The sequence below is a fragment of the Lycium ferocissimum genome, chromosome 5, assembly GCF_029784015.1.
Source record: "Lycium ferocissimum isolate CSIRO_LF1 chromosome 5, AGI_CSIRO_Lferr_CH_V1, whole genome shotgun sequence".
NCBI lineage: Eukaryota > Viridiplantae > Streptophyta > Magnoliopsida > Solanales > Solanaceae > Lycium > Lycium ferocissimum.
In genome coordinates, this window is record NC_081346.1 from 26,701,690 (window position 1) to 26,711,699 (window position 10,010).

At 35.1% G+C, this 10,010-nt stretch overlaps 1 long non-coding RNA gene across 1 annotated transcript; it reads right to left on the reverse strand.

The window, feature by feature from the left end:
- Nucleotides 1-6,706: 6,706 nt before the first annotated feature.
- On the reverse strand, nucleotides 6,707-7,982 carry LOC132058331 (uncharacterized). Its single transcript, XR_009415246.1, has 2 exons — nucleotides 7,599-7,982; nucleotides 6,707-6,995 (listed from the first exon to the last, which is right to left on the reverse strand). It is a non-coding gene; the product is annotated as an uncharacterized LOC132058331 (long non-coding RNA).
- Nucleotides 7,983-10,010: the final 2,028 nt, after the last annotated feature.

Below are 10,010 nucleotides of genomic sequence, written 5' to 3' on the forward strand. Positions count from 1 at the left end.
ACGTGGTTCGGATCAAAGTGATCCTACGTCCACCAAAGAACAACTGCCTTTATATTATTAACAAAGAAATGGGAGATTTCCTAATTACACCTAAGAGATTTTCTCTCCCAACTCTCTACTCACTACAATGAAGTTTTGATTTTGGAATGGTTAAACAATGAAGAATGGTCATCCTTTTATAGAGGACCAAACTTGGGCTCCAAGCTCAAAAATATTAAAGGAAAATAAATCTAAAATTTTTCCTCCACATATTTTTGCTTGCTCTCCAAGTTCATTTGCTAGAGAAGTTATTTGGCACATGGAATTTATTACCACATGGTTTGGACCGCACTAAAACCAACTCTTTTAGCGGGTTTTACTGGGCTCAGGTTTACTTGGTGCAACAACTGAGGGAAACCTCACAAAATCTGAAAAAGGTTGCACAGAGTTGTCTTCAATCATCATTGGACTAACGGATTTCCTAGGAGTGATATAGAACATTTAGCTAGAACAGATAGTGATCATACTCAAATGCTAGTTAGATGTTCTACTTTTGACCATCATGAATCAAATACTTCAAATTTCTATAATGTTTGACTAACAACCTAATTTCAATGAGATAGTGCAAGACGCTTGGGACATTTCAGTTGTTTTTAAAAACACAAGGTACCACCGTGAGGGAGTTCGATGGCATATTTGAGATTTTCCTAGAATTTATATCCCGGATGAGTTTTAATTTAATTTGGGATGGGTTATTTAGTGACGTGGACCTCTAATTGGACGGCACGTGTAAAACCTGGTACTGTAAAATAGACCATTTGAGCCGTTAATGAAAAGTGGTACAAATGTGCACTTTTAGTCACAATGATGGAAAAAATGAGCCCAACTATTAGCGAGAGGCATAGATGAGCCATTTCGGATAGTTCGATGGCATATTTGAGCTTTTTCTCTAGAATTTATATCCTGGATTTGCCTCTGGATGTAGGTATATCCTGTAGAACCTTTTGGCGCGTGAGAGGTATTTGCAGGTGGAAGAAACTAAAATAGTCAAGTTGTACTTTACTGATGTGCTGCTGCAATTGTTCAGCTTTAAATGTCTCAAGAGTATAAAGGGGCACAAATGACGACACACTTGAGTAATATGAGAGAACTCAGCTAAAACCTTAGAACTTTTATTGTTTCCAACTCAGACAAAGGAAGCAAAGATTTGATTTCCTAGTCTCTAAAACACTTGGAATCTTAAAATTTAAGAACGTAATCAATACTGGAATTTGGGAAATCAGAAAGCCACACGAAAAGCAAAAAATCGAACCCAAAATTCGTAACATAGAAATGTAAATAAAAAAAAAGAAAAAAAAAAGAAAAGGAAGAGAGGAAAATAAGGAATATGATGAAGGATATGTTGTTTGAATTAAGGTCCTTACCTCCTAGTCACAAGAGTCAAATGACACATTTCAAAGGCATAAAATCATGCAGCATCTCCTTTCAGTAAGTGACTTTTTTATGAGGGAATCTGATGAAAATGTTTCTAAAGGAGTTGATTTCATGAAATGAAATTGTAAGGGATAAGAAAGTTACCTCATGTTTTGACCCTAGAAAAGCAATCCCCTAATGCAAGAAGTTATCCAAAGCCACAACACAAAATCACAGGATATGCCGATTCTCCAGAGGTTTATTCCGTCTTCTAAATTGAGAAGGAATGCTCTATATAAGCTTGGAAGGATCTACTGTGATGAAGCAGAAGCAGAAAAATGAGGGAAAAGAGAAAGAGTTGGTTTATGACAATAAGGGAAATAGTGATAGGGCTACTCTCTCTATTGGCATGCGATTATATATGTATCAAAGAGCACTTCACTAATTTATCATATATTTCATTTGACATGCCAAAGAAGAGCTGCAAATATTCTTCGTCTAATCATACATGCACTTTGGCTCTCATCATGATGTCTAGAAGGTATTTTTCTACTTCTCTTAAACATCCGTATTGATTTTTCTCTCTTTTGGGGGAAAGAATTGGATGTCGAAAGCGATTAATTACAATAGATTGCAAGAAGACACGATTATTACATTTCTATACATAGTCCTACACGTGCATAATTCTTTTAGACTCAAACTGTATAAGACTTCTGATATGGTAAGTTCATCTAATTTTACTTGATACGCTGGCTGGTGCAGGCTTACACTTTATGTACCTAACATATTATCCGTAGCGAAACAAATCAAAAAGCTCCTTCTACATAGACAGGAAAATGGATCGAAGATATCAATTTGATGTGCTTGATGTGTGTATATATGTATAGGAGAGGAGTAACTCTCAAAGTTACGGATCAAGGTAGATCGGTAAACACAAATAGATGATGGCAACTACCCTCTTTCAGAGTCAAGATGAGAAGCTCAAATGTGATTGTATTTAAACCACCTTGAGCTTCACAGCTTTATTACCCCTCTTTTTAGTTCACCCGTCGGACATATATTTGTACAAGAGGCATAGAGCTAAACTGAATTTTGTCTAACAGATTGGAATGGAAGGTCAGGCATGACTCCCGTCCCTCAAATTGTAACCTCTGTTATTGTGATAATATATTCGTGACTTTGAATTTAAAAAAAAGAAACTCTCTAAGTGTTTTTTTTTTTTGAGCTAACACACACTACACCATAATGCATATATAGCTACCAAATTATCCAATACTTACATAAAAGAACCTATCTCCCCCTAAAATATTAAAGTTACAACGCCTTTTCCGAACATCCAATATAGATAAAAAAAAATGAATTAAATCAACGTCAAAGTTTGTTTTTATCAAATGTCCACTTACATATTTTCTAGAAGGGAAAATATAAATAGCGATCATAATGGTAGCTAGTTGCTACCACGGTTAGCCTGTCTATGCTTCCTAAGAAATCATTGAACATGAATTAGCTAGATATGATTAAATAAACATGCAAATTGGTCTAAATTAAAAAGGATTTAATAATAATATTGCACAAAAGTTATATTAGTAGGATAACAAGTTCTTCTACATGTTCTGTGGCCAAATTTTCTTTAAGTCCTCTTAGAACTCGTAACAGGTTCCACGTCATGATTGTAAGTCAAACGATTTCACTACTAAAAAAATTTCCATTTTCCCACTAATTTCTCACTGAAAAATATTTAGTGGCTATTTCCCACTGAATGTCGGTGGGAAAATTGAAATAGTAGTGTTTTCACACGGAAAAATTATGAAATTTCCCAGCGTTTCAATGAAAACCTATTTCCACCATGTGTTTTCCTAGTGAGTTGGTTTGGTGGGAATGAGGTGGGAAAATCATATTTTATAGTACAAATTTCCCACTGAATGTCGGTGGGAAAACACTTTGTTTCTAGTAGTGTTAGTTCTTTTCTGAAGATCATTCCTACTCATGTCTGGTTGCAAACAAGCATTTGTAAGTACACTAAAATATTTCTCCATAAATACAAATGTAAATGGTATATAAATACTAAGTATTTGTTACATACACGCATTTGTTGTTTACTCTTTCCACCATAGTAGTTGTCAGCATCATTCAGTTTAATTAGGTTATTGGAAAATGCACATTTAGATGAGTTTATATCGAGGTTCACAATTGAGTAGAACCTCAAGATGTGAATAATATCGGACTATATAGCAAAAATGAGGAATTAGCTTAGTCAATTAAATTTTCGTGGCTAATTTTTTTTACGAATTTGTGGATAGCCCTGGAATTCGAATTTTTGTGACTACTACTAAGTACTAGACATGAATTTTAAATTCATAGCTAAGATTTGGTAGCTATATATGGATTATGTTGTAGTGCATGTTAGCTCACAAACAATAATTTAGAGAGTTTCTTTTTAAAATTCAAAGTCACGATTTTATTATCACAACAACAGAACACAATGTTTGTATTGTATTGTATTGTATTGTACTGTATTAATGAACACAATGTTTGGATAGACTGTATCGTTTGTTGTGGTTTAATAACATTTGTATTGTTTGGTTTGACTGTATGGTACTGTATAATAACTTGTAAGTTTACTAAAATACCCTTAACTCTTAATTAGAAATTAGTTTGTATATATTAATAAAACTCAGATAAAGAATAAAATAGGAACTTTAAAAAATAAGTAGGTAGTGGGTGGGTGGTTGTGGGATGAGGGTGGGGATAGTGGGTGGTGGTGGGGGTGAGTGGTTGTGGGGGTGGGGTTGGGTGGTGGTGAGGGGTAGTGGGTGGTAGGGTAGGGGTGAGTGGTTGTGGGGTGGGGTTGGGCGGTGGTGAGGGGTAGTGGGTGGTGGTTGGGATGGGTGGCAGAGGAGCGAGGTAGTTGGGGGTGGGGTGGGGTGGGGTGGGGTGAATGGTGGAGGGTGGGGTATAATGGATAAATGAAATACGTAACCACGGAAAAACCACCAAATTCGTTGTTACAAAAATTGAAACTTTTCATGATTATATAACCATGGGATGAACCACGGGTTTAAAACATCATACCACATAATTTTAAAAATAATGGAAACAAACATGGTTTCATAGAAAACCATACATTAATTAACCACGAGAAACCACCATCCAAACAGGCGGTAAGGAAGGGGGCCCATGCCTGACCTTCAATTACAATTTGTTACTTTGACAAAATTCTGTTAAGCTCTATGGCTTTTGTACAAAAAATATGTCTAACAGATGCACCAAAAAGAGTGGTAATAAAGCTGTGAAGCTCAAGGTGGTTCAAATACAATCACATTTGAACTTCTCTTCTTGACTCTGAAAAAGTGTAGTTGCCATCATCTTTTACGTGTTTAATAGACCTTTGACCTGTAACTTTGAGAGTTATTCTCTGTCTCCTATACATATATACAGAATCAAGGCACATCAAATTGATATCTTCGATCCATCTTCCTGTCTATGTAGAAGGAGCTTTTGATTTGTTTATGGATAATACATTAGGTACATAAATTGTGTAAGCCTGGACCAGCCAGCGTATGAAGTAAAACTAGATGAATTATGAATATGCCATATGACAAGTCTTATACAGTTTGAATATAAATGAATTATGCAGGTGTAGGTCTATATATAGAAACTGTACCTTCTTGCAATCTACATTGTAATTAATCGGTTCCCACATCAAATCTTGCCGCAAAAGTTAGGAGAAAAATCTATGTTGGAAGCAGAGACAGTAACAGGGCAGCTCTCCTTTGGCATGTCAGATGAAATATATGACAAATTAATGAAGTATTCATTATACATATATATTACTGCATGCCAATAGAGAGTAGCCCTATCAATGTTTCCCTTAGTTTCCTCTTCCTTTTTCTTTTTCGGTTTACATCTCTAAGTTACAGGTTTCGGGCTCAATTTTTGCTTTTCATGTGGCTTTTCAATTTCACTAATTCCATTCTTGCTTTTGAATTTTTATGATTCCAAATCTTATAGAGGCCAGGAAATCAAGAGTACTGTTGCCTTTGTCTGAGTTGGACATAATAAAAGTTTGAAGATGCTTGTTGAGTCCTCTCATATTACTCAATTGTGTCGTCATTTGTGTCTATTTACGCTTTAGATATTTGAAGTCAAATCACAAAACTAATTATCAATACAAAGTCCAATTCTGGATGTTATATAAGAAAACCTGCACAAATTGATGAACTTTATTTCGAGAGACAAATAATTACTAATTGACTATTTTAGTTTCTTCCACCAGCGCCAAATACGTCTCACGCAATACTCCTCAGTCATTTAAGGGGAACTGGAGCAACTTCCTTTTTGAAACATACTTAAAAAAATTCAAGACACATAACTTGAAATAAAGGGAGTAATAAGCAAAAGTTGATTTAATGAACTAGTTTCTCGATACCGGCTTTGCACTTTTATGGCGAGTCATGTAATACATGATTTTGTAATTATCAAGATTTTCATATGATGACTTGTTTGCCGAGATCAAGATGATTGGTTATCATCTAAACGAGTTCTGAACCTAAATGAGATGTTTTATTTCCAAAAGTACCAAACTAATATTGAAGAAAGGTGAACAAAACTATGGGTTGGATTGACGCCCGATCTAATGGGCGATGAGGGCACAGTAACCCATATAGTGCATGTATTTCATGTGTTATAACAAGCCAAATTTAAAACTCCAGCCCGATCGTCTCCCTCACATGGTTAACCCACAGGGCCATCTCAACAAGATTGGGGGCCTAAAGCCAAACTTTAGAGAGGTCCTATTTTTTTTTTTTAAAGAGGAAAGATTATCATATATATTTTTATTTAAAATCTATTTTTCTAGCTTTTTTAGATGCAAAGTCATTAATTACTGTTTTATAATCTTCAAGAACAATGCAAAGTTGTTAACAATTTTTTTCAAATCAATTTATAATAAAAACAATTGAACTGACAATATAGCTAATCAATCACGTGACTAAAAAAATTCTTCTATTCTTTTTTAATAAAAAATTGTGTACTACCTCAGTCTCAATGTATGTGACACGGAAAAAACAACACACCATGGCATCTCATTACAGTGATTGAAGATATACAGAAGTTCATGCAGCTTTGTAATGTTCAGATGCATCAATAGATAGGGAAGGCAACAAAATTGTAGATTCTTTGGCAAACCTTGCTTTGGATTCAGGTAGCAGACTAGATGTCATGTCCCAAAATACCCCCTAGACGTGATTGGCACCCAGCACACACCACCGGCCAGGCGAACCACATTTTCATATCTTAACCATAATTTTGGCGATTAACCAAATTAAATAAGCACTCAAATAATATAATAATTAATTACGGATAATTAGTGTCTCAAAATATTAACCAAATACTCTTGCCCAAATCCCACACTAGACCATGGAGCATCTAAGAGAATTACAAAAGACTCGGGTTTGTAAATCCCAAAAGAAAAAAAAAACATTAATAAATAAATGATAAAGACACTTTTGGTAGCCTCCACGAACAAAGCGGCGGCTCACCTCAACCAATAGATTAACTCTAGTAAACTCGTGAGCTACTAGCTTTGTCGTCACCAATAGTATCTGCATGGACATGCAGGTAAGGAGTGAGCTATATGTAAATATAACCTAGTAAGATCCTCGACCCGCCACTCTAAATACCCCTGGAAAAAGTGTTAGAAAATACAAATACACAATAAGCACTTTATATTATGCACAAGAATTATATCGTAATATAATATCCGACAAGGTCCAAACAATCGTTTATCAAGAATAGTATATATCTCAACACAATTTACACTAAGGACTGTCATAACAGCGAGTTAAAGAATTTATCAACACCACGAATCCACAACAATATACACAATGTGTCAAATATATCAAGAAGCATACACAATGCTCGAGAAGCATACACAATGCCTCAATAAAATCAAGAAGCATACACAATGATAAGGGGAGCATACACAACGCCCAGTAAAATTAAGAAGCATACACAATGCCCCAATCTCATGGCTCCAAGCCGTATCACATTATGAAACAATTTATAAAGAGAGTTTTAGAGTATTTGCAAATAAAGTATATGCGGCTGGCCTGAAGGACCACCGATTCTGCTAAGCACACACTCGTCCCAACACATGGACCAGGTAGACAAAACATATTTTTAAAACGGGTTTGAAAAATAAGCACCGAAATTCACAATTCAAGCACACTTCCCAATAAATCAAAACTGCGTTCTCGAGTCTCCGAATTGCCTCAAACTACACAAAAATGGATTTAGAATGGTCAAAACCCTTAGGGTAAACCACTTCTATATTTTTAGAGGCTTAAACGATTAAAGTCAAATTTTAAAGGATGAAAACGCCCTCTAGTCAATGTGTTCAAAACCCGACAAGACATATGTTTTCGGGAAGGCCTTAACGAGAGGATTCCAACGATATATAGAAGTCTAAAATTCGACACTATTTGCCCTTTCAAATCAATGATTTTGATTGAATAACCCTAGAGCTAAACTTTCTCAATTCCTCAAGATATCCCCATGTTTTCACCATAAAGATTCACCCATAATTATATAATAAACTTAAATAAAAGATTGGAGTCATTACCTTGATGATTTGAGTGGAAGTCCCTATTTTTCTCCCCTTTTTTTTCCCCTCCACTGCGTTTCCTTTCCCTGTGTGCGTTCTGCTTCTATTTGTTTTTGTTGCTCCTCACGTCAGATGGCTTAAAAGCCATCATATCTTCTTTTTTTCTTTTCCTTTTTGGGCTTGGCCCACTAAATTTCTTCTTTTCTATTTTCTTTTTAATTCCTTTTAGCTAAAATTACCAAATAAACCCTTATTTAAAAATTGGGTTATTACACTAGAGTTCAGAAACTTTCAGGAATTCCCAAGCACAGGAAGGAAGCTAATCAACATGCACAAGATGTAGTTCACAAATTTGAGGATCAAAACCAAGAAGATTAAATGATGATCACAAGCATAATACTTTGGATTTACTGGATACAAACAAGTGATATGAAGGCCAATGTACTGATTCTAGATCATGTTTTAGGAAGGGAGAGCTTCACAAGCTTGAACTTCAACATAATTATAGTTTATCTCCTTTTTGCTAGCTCCTATTTTGAACATGATGTAAGGTACAATTGTGATTTCTTTATTAATAAAATTCACCAGTAGGCCTGTCCTATTGGTATATTTAATAATAATAAAAAAAAAATTATGCGATACAATTTGAATTTTGAGAGTCAAACTTCTTTATTTTTATTGTGAATTCGAACATACAATCTTTAATTTTTAAAAAAAAAAACAATTTACATATTTAGAAACTATATAAAAGTACTATAAGTCACAATAATTTTTTAAACAAATTAGCCATAAAACTTAATAAAAATGGAGCCCCAAAAATTTGGGGGCTAAAGCTATTGCCTTTGTGGCTTTGGCCTTGAGCCGGCCCTGAACCCCCTCCCTTTTCCCTAAAAAAACTCCATTAAAGGCCAAAAAATGAGGTCCCACACCTGTAAAATCTTTTTTTTACATAACATTTCACAACAAAACTCAATATTCTTATTGGTATATTCAAGTCATAGTACAAGAATCTCAGCTCAAATTAGGGGTGGCATTTAACCTATTGGAAAGCAACCTAAATACTATTCCACTGAGGTTTTTTATTTTTTTATTTTTTATTTATGAATTTGTAATGATCTTGATTAGTAGCAAAATTCGTATAATAAAATGTTGCTGTGGGGGTTCGATATCGGCACTGGGTATGCGAAGTAGAGTAACTAACTTTCAAATCAACGGTGGAGATGCATTACTATTAAATGAGCTCGGAAGGCCACGATTTAGACACGTTAGCTAGGTGGTTGTTATATTCCAACTTGGACAGAAGAGAGAGGATAACGAATTACAGGTCATTTTCTCATTTCCTAACTTCTCTTCTTTTCTGTCATCCAATTTCTGTTTCTTCTTCTTCTTCTTCTTCTTCTTCTTCTTCAACAGATAACCAACAATTATGGATTTCTATCTAGATTAATAGTTTGTTTTAATTCAGCATTTCTTATACTTGTATTTGAGATCCATTTTGTTGTTTTTATGTAAAACTAGAAAATTGTCCCAAAAACCTTTGTTAATTTCGTATTCTAGCTATTTGAGTTTGGATCCTTATCAGGATAATTACAATTAGTATCAGAGTAGTTGGCTTTGCAGCTTGTGGGTTGAGATATGGCTTAAGGCACGCGATTGCAAACTATGGATGCTAAGCTAACTCAGCATGATGAAGAGTTGACTGAGTTAACTACAGGTCAACAAACACTCCAACAGACATAGAGAGGGATTCAGAGAACCTTGAAGCTGATCTTAGATCGATTAACAGCACTAGAAAGTCCACCTCAAAGGCTCAAGGAGATGGAATACTACCAATTCTAGCTCAGTAAGTGAGGCAAAACAGACCACAAGCAGTAGTTCAAACTCCTCCTCCTAAATGAAAGTTGCCCAGTTTTTAAGGTCATGAGCCTAAGGTATGGATCCGTAAATGTGAAAGGTATTTCAATTTATACAGGACTCAGGACAATCAGAAAGTAGAAGCTGCTGCACTTTACTT